This window comes from Bos grunniens, chromosome 19 (genome assembly GCF_055505025.1).
Source record: "Bos grunniens cultivar Pamir isolate PY7600 chromosome 19, Bosgru_T2T1.0, whole genome shotgun sequence".
NCBI lineage: Eukaryota > Metazoa > Chordata > Mammalia > Artiodactyla > Bovidae > Bos > Bos grunniens.
This window is the reverse complement of record NC_141183.1, coordinates 3,593,374-3,607,782: the sequence shown is the minus strand read 5'-3', so window position 1 is coordinate 3,607,782 and position 14,409 is coordinate 3,593,374.

Genomic DNA, 14,409 nt, shown 5'->3' with positions numbered 1-14,409 from the left:
TTTTCACACGCACTGGTTTGTGTTATTGTTGTTGTTTTCATTATAACCATCCTGATGTGTATAAATTTTATTAAATTGTGGTATATAATTGTGGTTTTGATTTGCATTTTACTAATGGTTAATGAGTCCCTTGGACTGCAAGGAGATCCAACCAGTCCATTCTGAAGGATACCAGTCCTGGGTGTTCACTGGAAGGACTGATGCTGAGGCTGAAACTCCAGTACTTTGGCCACCTCATGCGAAGAGTTGACTCCTTGGAAAAGACCCTGATGCTGGGAGGGATTGGGGGCAGGAGGAGAAGGGGACGACAGAGGATGAGATGGCTGGATGGCATCACTGACTCGATGGATATGAGTTTGAGTGAACTCCAGGAGTTGGTGATGGACAGGGAGGCCTGGCGTGCTGTGATTCATGGGGTTGCAAAGAGTTGGACACAACTGAGCAACTGAACTGAACTGAACTGAATGACACTGAGAACCTTTCCATGTGATTATTTTCCATTTGCACATCTTGCATATCTTAGAATAGGGAATGGCAACCCACTTCAGTATTCTTGCCTGGAAAATTCCATGGACAGAAGTACCTGGCAGGCTACAGTCCATGGGGTCTCAAGAGTCTGACACGACTGAGTGACTTTCACATATCTTAGGGTAATGTCTGTCCACATCCGTTATCTACAATGATATTGAGCATCTTTTAATGCGCTTCCTGGTGGCTCAGACAGTAAAGAATCTGCCTGCAATGCAGGAAACCCAGGTTCAATCCCTGTATTGGGAAGATCCCCTGGATAATGGAATGGTTACCCACTCCAGTATTCTTGACTGAAGAATCCCATGGACAGAGGAGCCTGGTGGGCTACAGTCCATGGGATCACGAAGAGTTGGACACGACTGAGCAGCTAACACTTTCATGTGCTTATTGGACTTATATATATGTGTGTGTGTGTGTGTGTGACTGAAAGTTGCTCATTCATGTCTGACTCTTTGCAACCCCATTAACTAAAGAGTCCATGGAATGCTCTAGGCCAGAATACTACAGTGGGTAGCCTTTCCTTTCTCCAGGGGATCTTCCCAACCCAGGGATCAAACCCAGGTCTCCTGTATTGCAGGTGGATTCTTTACCATCTGAGCTACAAGGAAAACTTGAGATACCAAGGTATTAGAGACACCAAGGGAGCATTTCATGCAAAGATGGGCACAATAAAGAACAGAAACTACAGAACTAACAGAAGCAGAAGATATTAAGAAGAGTTGGCAAGAATACACAGAAGAACTATACAAAAAAGATCTTCATGACCCAGATAACCACGATAGTGTGATCACTCACCCAGAGCCAGACATCCTGGAATGCAAAGTCAAGTGGGCCTTATGAAGCATCGCTACAAACTAGTGGAGGTGATAAAATTTCACTAGTGCTCTTTCAAATCCTAAAAGTTAATGCTGTGAAAGTGCTGCACTCAATATGCCAGCAAATTTGGAAAACTCAGCGGTCAGCACAAGCCTGGAAAAGGTCAGTTTTCATTTCAATCCAAAAGAAAGACAATGCAAAAGAAGATTCAAACTACTGCACAATGGTACTCATTTCACACGCTAGCAAAGTAATGCTCAAAATTTTCCAAGCCAGGCTTCAACAGTACATGAACTGAGGACTTCCAGATGTTCAAGCTAGATTTAGAAAAGGCAGAGATCAAATTGCCAACATCTGCTGGATCATCGAAAAAGCGTGAGAGTTCCAGGAAAACATCTACTTCTGCTTTACTGACTACTCCAAAGCTTTTGACTGTGTGGATCACCACAAACTGTGGAAAATTCTTCAAGAGATGGGAATACCAGACCACCTGACCTGCCTCCTGAGAAATCTGTATGCAGGTCAGGAAGCAACAGTTAGAACTGGACATGGAACAAGAGTCTGGTTCCAAATTTGGAAAGGAGTATGTCAAGGCTGTATATTGTCACCCTATTTATTTAACTTATATGCAGAGTACATCATGCAAAATACTGGGCTGGATGAAGCACAAGCTGGAATCAAGATTGCTGGGAGAAATATCTATAACCTCAGATATGCAGATGAGACCACACTTATGGCAGAATATAAGAACTAAAGAGCCTCTTGATGAAAGTGAAAGAGGAGAGTGAAAAAGCTAGCTTAAAACTCAACATTCAAAAAACTAAGATCATGGCATTCGATCCCATCACTTCTTGGCAAATAGATGGGAAAACCATGGAAACAGCGAGAGACTTTATTTTCTTGGGCTCCAAAATCACTTCAGATGGTGACTGCAGCCATAAAATTAGGAGACATTTGCTCCTTGGAAGAAAAGCTATGACAAACCTAGACAGCATATTAAAAAGCAGAGACATCACTTTGCCAACAAAGGTCTATCGAGTCAAAGCTATGGTTTTTCCAGTGGTCATGTATGGATGTGAGAGTTGGACTATAAAGAAAGCTGAGCACCGAAGGATTGATGCTTTTGGACTGTGGTCTTGGAGAAGACTCTTGAGAGTCCCTTGGACTGCAAGGAGATAAACTGGTCCATCCTAAAGGAAATCAGTCCTGAATAGTCATTGGAAGGACGGATGCTAAAGCTGAATCTCCTATACTTTGGCCATCTGATGTGAAGAACTGACTCATTGGACTAGACCCTGATGCTGGGAAAGATTGAAGGTGGGAGGAGAAGGGAATGACAGAGGATGAGATGGTTTGATGGCGTCACAGACTGGATGGACATGAATTTGAGCATGTTCCAGGTGTTGGTGATGGACAGGGAAGCCTCGCATGCTTAGTCCATGGGGTCACAAGGAGTCGGAAACAGCTGAGCGAATGAACCGAAGTGAGTTTTTTTTATTGTTGGGTTGTAAGAATTTTTATATAGTCTAGACTTTTTGTATTATGTTTTAAAAATTGGAGGAAAATTGCTTTACAATATTGTGTTGGCTTCTAGATTTAATTACCTTTTCAGAGAGACGGTTTGTAAGTGTAATTCTATGAATTGTCTTTTAATGTCTCAGTTATATCCTTTGGAACATTGTTGTTGTTGTTCAGTCTCTAAGTTGTGTCTAACTCTTTGCGACCCCATGGACTGCAGCATGCCAGGCTTCCCTGTTCTTCAGTATCTCCCGCAGTTTGCTCAGATTCTTGTCCATCGAGTCATTGACGCAATGTAGCTGTCTCACCCCCTGCCACTTTCTTCTCCTTTTGCCTTCAGTCTTTCCCAGCATCAGGGAATGTACACGTTTCATTTTTGATGAAGTGCAATTTACTTTTTTTTTCCCCTTTCATCACTGTGGTTTTGTAATCATATCTAAGAAAGCTTTGTGAAACCCAAAGTCATAAAGATTTACTCCTGTGCTTTCTAATAAGACTTTTATAGTTTTAGCTCTTACGTTTAAGTTTAAATGATTCCAGTAGTTAATTTACGTGTAAGTGAGGAAAGTGTTCAATTTCAGTTTTCATGAGGCTGCATAATCGTCCCAGCACTCTTTGTTGCAAAGACTATTCTTTCCATATTGGGTTGTCTTGGCACCCTTGTTGAAAATCAAGGGGCTGTAAGTGTGAGAGCATCGCTGGGCCCTTCATGCTCTTGCACTGATCTTTGTGTCCGTCCCGGAGAAAGCACTGCACAGTCTTGGTTACTCTAGCTCTGCATTAAGTTTAGGCACGACTCTAAACGTGAATCCACCAACTGTGTTTTTTTCCTAGTTGTTTTTGGCTATCGTTGAATTTCCATATGAAATGGCTTATCGTTTTTGGCCAAAAAAAAAAAAACCTTTCTGGGACTTTGATAAGGATTGTATTGAACCTGTAGAAGACTGTGGAACATATTTTCATTTTAACAAAATAAGCATAATAAGTGTTCTGATTCATGATTTTGGGTTGTTTCCCTTTTATTTAGAATTTCTTTCAGCAATTTTTTTTTTTAAGTTTTCACAGTATAAGTTTTTTTTTTTCAGTTTTAACTTTTTTGCTAAATTTATCCCTGTGTATTTTATTCTTTTGGATGCTTTTGTAAGTGAAATTTTTAAAATTTAATTTCAGACTTTTATTGCTAGTGTATAAAAATAAAATTGATTTTTATATATTGACCTGTATATCTTGCAACTTACTGAGCTCTTTTATTAGTGTTAGGAATATTTCTACTTATTCTTTTGGGTTTTCTATATCCAAGCTCACATTATCTGTAAATAGAGGAAGTTTTGCTTCTTTCTTTCTGATCTGAATGGTCTTTATTTCAATTACTTGCCTAATTACCCTGGCTAGAAATTCCAGTATAATGTTGAATAGAAGTGCTGAGAGCAAATGTCCTCAGCTTCTTCCTGATCTTACGAGAAAGGGTTTCATTCTTTCACCATTAAATATGATGCTGGCTGTGATCATTTTACAGATTATTGGTTTGAAAGAGTTTCCTCAAAAAACTTGGAGTTTGTAGCATACTTTTCTCATTAAAGGATGAGGATTTAGTCAATTATTCTCTGTGTATTTATTAAGGTGTCATTTGTTCTTTTTCCTTTATTCTATTAGTATGGTGTATTTAATTGATTGAAAGTCTTATGTTGACTCAACCTTACATTCCTGGGTAAGTCTGTCAAGTTCACAGCATATATAGTTGTTTTTTTTTTTTTTTAATACAGTACTGGATTCAGTTTGCTAGCACTTTGTTGAGGATTTTCATATTTGAATTCATGAAAGGTATTGGTCTGTAGTTTTCTTATCGTGCTTTGTCTCGTTTTGGTGTGAGGGTAAAATCAGCCTGGTGTAGCGAGTTTAGAATTGTTCTCTTCATCCTTCTTTTTTAGGAGGTTTGTGCAGTATTGGTGTGGTTTCTTCTTTCCACGTTTGGTAGAAGTCACCTGCGAAGCTCTCTGGACCTGCACGTTTCACCGAGGGAAGACTTTTGATTAGTAATTAAACCTCTTTACTTTGTAGGTATATTCACATTCTCTTCTTCAATCAGTTAAATAGTTTGTGTTCTCAAAGAGATTGTCCATTTCATCTAATTTACCTAATTAATTATCTTAGAGTTTATAATTAGACCTGAGGTGTGGGAAATCATGAACTTATGAAAATGTTATTTAAGATTGAATTATTTCTAATCATCTTTGATCAGGCATATGTAGCACCATCTGATTAAAATTGACAGTTATATATATATATAAAATAATATATATATATAAAATAATATATATAGTTATATATATAATAATATAGTTATACAATAATAATATAGTTATAATATATATATAACAATATAGTTTATATACATTCATATATATTATATATAACCATATAATATATTTATATAACTATATATTATAACGATATATATATATATATATATATAGCTTCCCATTTGGCACAGTGGTATAGAATCTGCCTGCAATGCGGGAGGCACAAGAGATACTGATTTGATCCCTGGGTCAGGAAGATCGCCTAAAGTAGGAAATGGCAACCCACTCCAGTATCTTTTGCCTGGAAAATTCCATGGACACAGCAGCCTGGCAGGGTGCAATCCATGGGGCTGCAAAGAGTCAGACACCATTGAGCAACTGAGCACACATTATATATATAACTAGCAATATGGATTTAAAAAGAGATACTAAATTATTTTCAGCCAGAAAAATATGTGTTCCGTTGAAGTAGTACAGAACACCAGCCTGGTTGTTTAAAGAGTATATGTAGTTATCTCAAGTTCCTTCTAAACCTAGAAGAAGGATATGTCAATAAATGTCCATCCAAGTCTTCATTCACCAGCTATGTTACAACATCGATCTCTTTTTTGCACTGTGACTGAACCTTTGGTAACCAGTAGTCAAGTATTTCGGAGAAGGCAATGGCACCCCACTCCAGTACTCTTGCCTGGAAAATCCCATGGACAGAGGAGCTTGGTAGGCTGCGGTCCATGGGGTCACTGAGGGTCGGACACGACTGAGCGACTTCCCTTTCACTTTGCACTTTCATGCATTGGAGAAGGAAATGGCAACCCACTCCAGTGTTCTTGCCTGGAGAATCCCAGGGACGGGGAGCCTGATGGGCTGCCGTCTGTGGGGTCACACAGAGTCGGACACGACTGAAGCGACTTAGCAGCAGCAGCAGTCAAGTATTTATTGAACACTTGAAAACAAAATGCTCCTTAGTTTCCTTGTTGACTAAATAAGCATGGTAATCAAAGGGAGCTTAAAAAACCAGGTATCTTTGTTTGCAAATGCAATGCAAATAACTCTTGCTTTCGGTGCCTTCTTTAACGTGATTTAGTCCTCAACATAGCCTTTCAGTCTATGAACACACAAATGAATGTGGGGGAGAAAAGTTTCAAAGAATGGTTGTTCTTAGAGGATGAAGTTGTTTCTAGAAAGAAGGGATATGCAGGTTATTTTAAGTATCTCTAAAAATGAGTGATGGCAGACTTCCCTGGCGGTCCAGTGGTTGACACTTTGCCTTCCAGTGCAGGGGGCGCAGGTTCGATCCTTGGTCTGGGTGCTAAGATCCCATGTGCCTTGTGGCCGAAAAACTGAAACATAACACAGAAGCAATATTATAACTAATTTAGTAAAGATTGCAAATGATCCACATTAAAAAAAAACCTTTTAAAAAATGAGTGATGGAAGAAAGTCTAGAAGAAAAATATTTGAACTTGAACGTTTGTATCTAGAGAGAATTCAGTTTCCATATAAAGACTGTCCTTAAAAACTTGAGACATAATTGAAATTTAGCACTGTGTTAGCTTAAGGTGTACAAATAGGTTTGACATATATATATATATATATATATATATATATTGCAATATGACTACCACCATAGCATTACCTAATACCTCTGTCTAGTCACTCAATTATTATTTCTCTTTTACGGTGACAACATTTAAGATCTAGTCTGTTAGCATATTTAAAATACGTGATGCAGTATTGCTGACTATAAACATAATGCTTTCACCTTCTAACTGAAAGTTCCATTTCGCCAAGACTCCCAAATTCTCCCATCCACCAGGTGGTAACAACCCACTCTCTGTTTTATGAATTTGGCTTATTTAGTTCCACACTAAGTGATGTTATTCTGGCCTAGAGAATTCCATGGACTGTCCATGGGGGTTGCAAAGAGTCATACACGACTGAGCAACTGTTACTTTTACTTTCATGAGTGATAAGAACACTTATGTTAGTCTTTGTACGACTTCTCTCACATAGTATAATGCCCTGATTAATGCTATTGTAAATGACAGGATTTCCTTCTTTTATGGAACTGAATAAGATTCCACTATTTATTCCACATTTTTTTATCCAGTCATCCACTGATGATGGATAAGAAGTGTTCCAGAGCCATAATGACAGACCTGGTCATGAACAGATTAGAGTTCATTTCCTTAGAAGATCTGTATTACACGCCATTCACTTTTTATTAATACCAATGGCAACTTACTTAGAAGCAGTTGGGTAAGTGTGGTATGTAAATAGCTTATTCTCCTAACAACCTCATGAAGAGGCGTGATTACCCCTGTTTTACAGATGGTAGCATTGAATCTCAGCCAAGCTAGTAAGTGTGACAGCTTGTGTGTGTCTTGTGTGAATTCTCAACAGCTCAGTCGTGTCTGACTCTTACGACCCCATGGACTGTAGCCCGCCAGGCTCCTCTGTCCATGGGATTTCCCAGGCAGGAATACTGGAGTGGGCTTCCATTCCCTTCTCCAGGGGATCTTCCTGACCCAGGGAATGAATCTGAGTCTCCTGCTTTGGTAGGCAGATTCTTCACCACTGAGCCACCTAGAAAGCCCCGTCTGTGTCTTAGAGTTCCTTAAACGAAATCAACAGATAAAATAAGGTAGAAAAAGTTGATTACCAAAACCGAACATTGGCCTTATCATCTGGAATCAGGGCTTTGGAATACAGCCTATGGAGAAGGTGTAGTGAAATGAAATTAATTAAATTTAAAAAGGAGTTTATTTTAGGTATCTATAAAAAGTAATGCAGGGAAACACTTTTTAGACATGCTTCAGTAGAACCTTTTAAGGTTAGTTAAGTCATATATTTCCATGATAAATCCTTCACAAACTTCTTTATTACTCCTAACAGTTTACTTTCAACACATCCTTCGAGCGATTAAAACAGATCAGGGACGTGGCAGTTGAGAAGCAATAAATCACAATAATTCAAGCTTTAAAATCCTTCTCTATCACTCTTCTCTTTATCTTTCCTCTTTTAGTTCAGCTGAAGTTCTAAAAAATCCAGTTAACTGCTTTAACTCATCATGTGACATGCACAGATAAAATCATTGCATACAAATAAAATGCAATATCAGCTATGTGGGCTTCCCTGGTGGCTCAGACAGTAAAGAGTCTGCCTGTGGGAGACCAGGGTTCGATCCCTGGGTCGGGAAGATCCCCTGGAGAAGGAAATGGCAACCCACTCCAGTATTCTTGCCTGCAAAATCCCATGGACAGAGGAGCCTGGTGGGCTGCCGTCCATGGGGTCACAAAGAGTGGGACACGACAGAGCGACTTCATTTTCACTTTTCACTTTCTCAGCTATGCCCAGGTTTTCCCATGCTAATGGCAGGGGTTAAATTCTGCACTGTACTCCAATATTCCCATCGCTCACCTTAGATCAAACATTACCTCAGATTTGAACACTATCTCCTTGGGATATGAAAACTTGCCACATTTACCAAACTATTTTCATGGAGATTTGCTTTGTATATTTGATGCATAGACTTGGCACTCTGAATAACCTAAACCCAAATACTCATGGCAATAAAACAATTTTAAAGGAATAGCTGCATTTTATTAAGTGCTTCCAGAGTACTGTGTTCTGAGTAAAGATGTTGTTGTTGTTCAGTCACTAAGTCGTGTCCAACTCTTTGCGACCCCATGAACTGTAGCAGGCCAGGCTTCCCTGTCCTTCCGTGTCTCCCAGACGTTGCTCACGTTCATGTCCACTGAGTCAGTTATGCTGTCTAATCATCTCATCCTCTGCCACCCTCTTCTCCTTCTTCCAGTATATCTTACAATATTTTATGTCCAGTGCTCTAGAGGCAAAAAAACACACATACTCAAGACATACCACAAAAAGCCAAACTCTGAGACCAGAGTTTATATAAATTGCTCTAAGGTACACAAGTATTAAGGGGAAGCCTTAAATTTAAGATCAGCTGTCCTCAAATATAAAACCACTGCCATTCTTGTATGTTAAAGAAGTTGAAATGATGAAACAATATTCATTCTTTTATTCAACAAAACACTTGTGGAGTGCTAACCATGTGGTAAGAGTCTGGTGTTAGGAGTCAGGCCTTAAAAACTAAGACCCTGGCCTTCAAGCTGCATATGGTCAAGTAGAGGAAGTTGGTGAGAGAAGAAGAATTAATGTATTGTAACAGGTATATGGTTTTCCCTGGTGGCTCAGTGGTTAGGAATCCACTTGCCAACGCAGGAGATGCAGGTTTGATCCCTGGGTCAGGAAGATCCTCTGGAGAAGAAAATGGCAACATACTCCAGTATTCTTGCCCTGAAAATGCCATGGACTGAGGAGCCTGGTGGGCTACAGTCCGTGGAGTTGCAAGAAGTCAGAAGCAACTGAGCACCCATGCCCAACAGAGGTATATATATGAGAAGCGAGAAAAGTGAGCAGAAGCTTTGAAATCTTTCCTTTCAAATAGTCATGTTCTTAAGCAAGCTTCAAAGTTGTCACGTCTCCCAAGCAGGCCACTCTCAGAAAAGTTTGCAGTTGTTTAGTCCCGCAGGTGTGTCCAACTCTTTCTGCGATCCTATGGACGGTATAACCTGCCAGGCTGCTCTGTCCACGGACTCTTCCAGACAAGAAGACTGGGTTGGATTGCCATTTCCTCCTCTGGGGCATCTTCCCAACCCAGGAATTGAACCTGCGTCTCCTGTATCTCCTGCACTTGCAGGCAGATTCCAAAGCTTGTAGGTGCAGATGACATTTGCAGAGCAACTCACTGACTCTCCAGAACTGGTGGCCCTGCCTAGAACCAGTGTGGGGTGCAGTTTTCCATTTTGCAGGAAAAGATTAATCAATATGCAGGAGATGAAGATGAGTTTTCTCTAGGAAGATATTATACTTTCCTATTCATTTTTCCAGAGTAAGTTTCCATGAAGTGGGTGTGTTGGGGTTTAGCAGGGAAGAACGCCACAGTGGTGTGTTGTTTTAGTGGTTGTGGGATGACCTAAAGTAAAAACCATAAGTTCAAAGTGTCTGGCTGTTTATGGGACACCCACCTCCAGAGAACTGGCATTTGAGTGTGAGATTACTCATCCGTATTGACTCTTTGGATAAACACTCTCTTGTTAAGTGTAACACGGACTATACATTTCCTGACAAAATGGTCCTCAAGCTTAAACAGAATATCTGGACCAGAGTTTATTTTTTAAGATGTATTTAGAAAGAGACAAGTCACTTCGATACATTATTTTCTGAAGCTGACCATGGTTTGGGGGCAAAGCGATGGACCAGAGACTTGATACTGCATCTTCAATGAGAGGAGGGCTCACAAAGATTGCAGGTATTTTCCATGGTATTACTTCATCCATGTCTTTGTAGTGCCAATCAGCCAGCTGTTTCTGGGTCAGTTTGTTAAACTGTGCATTTATTCTTAATACCAACCCAGGCTATCCCCTGATTCCAATTTATCTGTGACACATGTATCCACTTCATTGTCAGGGGCAAATGAGTAAGTGACAAAGGAAGGTATGATTTTAAGAATAAATCCAGAGGAAAAAGCCATGCAAGACACACATACACAAGAACTCTAATAAACTCAACAGATGACGAAAGGAAGAGTTTGGAGGACTATCCTAATATATCTAATGCTTCCTTGGTGGCTCGGTGGTAAAAAATTCACCTGCCGATACAGGGGACTTGGGTTCTACCCCTGGGCCAGGAAGATCCCCTGGAGAAGGAAATGGCAACCCACTCCATTATTCTTGCCTGTGAAATCCCATGGACAGAGGAGCCTGGTGGGCTACAGTCCATGGAGGTGCAAAGAGTCCAACACGACTGACCCGCTGTTCCTCATGAACCCTTTTATCCCATGACCTAGTATGGAACTCTCCACTGCAGGGTTCAACTTTATACTGCAACTATCTCATTAAAACCAAAGAAAACAATAAGAAGCAAGCAAACCAAAACCATGAAATTTACTCCTGTTACACCCTTTGCCTCTGGGATATACTTTCTCAAGCAAGATAGTCACCCTTTAACGAAGAAGAGACTCTGAAGAGAGGTCAAGATACAAAGAAGACCACTGTGCCTTGGGCTAACCCTCCTGAAGCTGCCAGACCAGCGCAGAGCATCTCTGGAGCAAGAAGTGCTTCCTGCGATCTCTGGTGCCCCGGAAGTGCTTCTGAGCCGTGGGCAGCAGCCGGGAGCCGCCCTGGGGTGGGCGGCAGCCGAGGGAAGAGTAGCTGCTCAGGTGGGGCCGCTGGGCTGCCAGCATGACACAGACCAACCACAATCTCCAGGCAGTCCTTCATAACATTTATTACTTTGTGTACTCTCTATGGGATTATTCATATTTGCCCAGAAACTGAAAAGCCAGAAATGACTAAAAGGTGGCGCATGAATCCTCTATTTCAAAAAGCTATGAGCCGGTTTGTTCCACAACCATTTCATCGACTTCACTTTTCCTCCCGTGTGTTCCTGACACCAACAGCACGGTCCTGGATGAGGCAACCTAGCCTCCGGCGAGCCCTGCTTCCCAATATGGAGAAGCTTATAAACCTTCCTGTTAGCCCTGGGTCCCTAATTCTGGGTTTCTAGCTGAATTCACAAGTCTTAGTAAAATTCAGTGTTCTAGAATTTTCCAAAGTCCTCGCTCCTCACTCCAACAAACTGAAATGTGAATATTCCACTTCTGTTTATTTTCACAGCTTTTCCTCTGCTGATGGATTGCTCCCATTGCTTTAATTTGTGAAAGGACTTCTGTCAGTTTGGGGTATTAATATCTGTTTCCTTATTAACATTTCTTGGGGAAAAGCAGCCTAATTATCCTGTTGGTTAGAAGTTTAAAGATTGGGCTTGGTGAAGTTTTGGAGTAGCAGGGGCGTTTGGGGATAAGGAGGAAACATGAACTCTTAGATGATATTTGATTACACTGAATCCATGGATCTCTGTTCCACTGAAATCCGTGTCTCTCCCTTCCCTCTCTTTCTTTCTGTCTCCGTTTCTCAAAGTAACTTCTAAAGTCAATAATTTATTTTTATAGCCGTACTTCCGAATCTAGAGAGTCCGGCACTTCCATATTGTAGAATGTTCTTCAGTGAACTTTATTGTGTAATTTAAAATAATAATTTTAAAATTAATACTATATGTAGAAGAAGTAGCGCAGTAATCATAAATGTATCTTCATTAGTTATTTTCTCGTGTGTGTGTGTGTGTGTGTACATGCTCAGTTGTGTTTGATTCTTTGTGACACAGTGAACTGTAGCCCACCAGAATCCTCTGTCCCTGAGATTTTCCAGGCAAGAATACTGAGAAGCCCACCAGGGAAGCCCATTTTTTTTTTTTAGTTTAGTTTATTTAAGCACATAACACTGATCAACAAGCACGTTTCTTTTGTGGCAATATACCTGTACACACAAAGAACATAACAGCCAATTTTATTTCCAGGCGACTAAGATGACCTGATTGTGGCTCCTGGAAATAGATAGATAGATAGAGACATGACATAAGCACAGCTTATATGAATTGCCACTTCACTGCACGTGGGCATTTCTCAGTCTAGATCTGCTCCTGTGACATGTATCATAGCTGCTGCTGCTGCTGCTGCTAAGTTGCTTCAGTCGTGTCTGACTCTGTGAGACCCCATAGACGGCAGCCCACCAGGCTGCCCCGTCCCTGGGATTCTCCAGGCAAGAACACTGGAGTGAGTTGCCATTTCCTTCTCCAATGCGTGAAAGTGAAAAGTGAAAGTGAAGTCACTCAGTTGTGTCTGACTCCTAGCGACCCCATGGACTGCAGCCCACCAGGCTCCTCCATCCATGGGATTTTCCAGGCAAGAGTACTGGAGTGGGTTGCCATTGCCTTCTCTGCATTTATCATAGAGAAAACATAAATGAAATAATATGCATATATATATATATATATATATCAGATCAGATCAGTCGCTCAGTCGTGTCCAACTCATTGCGACCCCATGAATCACAGCATGCCAGGCCTCCCTGTCCATCACCAACCCCCGGAGTTCACTGAGACTCACGTCATCGAGTCAGTGATGCCATCCAGCCATCTCATCCTCTGTCGTCCTCTTCTCCTCCTGCCCCCAATCCCTCCCAGCATCAGGGTCTTTTCCAATGAATCAACTCTTCGCATGAGGTGGCCAAAGTACTGGAGTTTCAGCTTTAGCATCATTCCTTCCAAAGAAATCCCAGGGCTGATCTCCTTCAGAATGGACTGGTTGGACCTCCTTGCAGTCCAAGGGACTCTCAAGAGTCTTCTCTAACACCACAGTTCAAAAGCATCAATTCTTCGGCGCTCAACCTTCTTCACAGTCCAACTCTCACATCCATACATGAACTGAGAGATGGGCTTCTTATTCCTTCTAGATTTTTTTTAAATTCAGTTATCTCTAGAACCTATAGGATTATTTTACATCCAAGAATACTGTTGTTATTCTAACCCTATAGAACATAATACTGCTACTGCTGCTGCTAAGTTGCTCAGTCGTGTCCGACTCTGTGCGACCCCATAGATGGCAGCCCACCAGGCTCCCCCGTCCCTGGGACTCTCCAGGCAAGAACACTGGGGTGGGGTGCCATTTCCTTCTCCAATGCATGAAAGTGAAAGGTGAAAGTGAAGTCGCTCAGTCGTGTCCGACTCTTAGCAACCCCATGGACTGCAGCCCACCAGGCTCCTCCATCCATGGGATTTTCCAGGCAAGAGTACTGGAGTGGGGTGCCATTGCCTTCTCCGAGAACATAATACAAGTAGAACTCAAATTACAACATTTTATTTATCCTAACCTTGTTATTGTTAGTAGTGATTGTTGTTTACTGTTATTTGGAAATTCAGTTTGACTCTGAGTATATCTAATTTGCATTGCTTTACACCAAGTGTTTCCCCTTTGCCATCAAAGGGAAAGTTTTGATCACTTGCTCTCTAAATTTAGATGTGTAAAATAGTTTGGAAGAAAATATCTTTTAAAGCTTCAGAGAAACCACTTCGTATCTATAATCACAGATTTTTCCCTGAGTTTGAAATGAAACAGTACAGATCTAAATGTATACCTGAAAATGCAAAAATTATTACTAGAAAAACCTATTATATATCTCTCTCTTAGTATAGCAGTTGGCTAAAAAATAAATATTTCTTTATTCAGTAACTTATTTTAAATCTGCTAAAAAAAGGAACTTGGGTTTAGAGCAAGCTTTTGGTTTATTAAACAAACTCACACCTGGCCACAAAGTTCTTT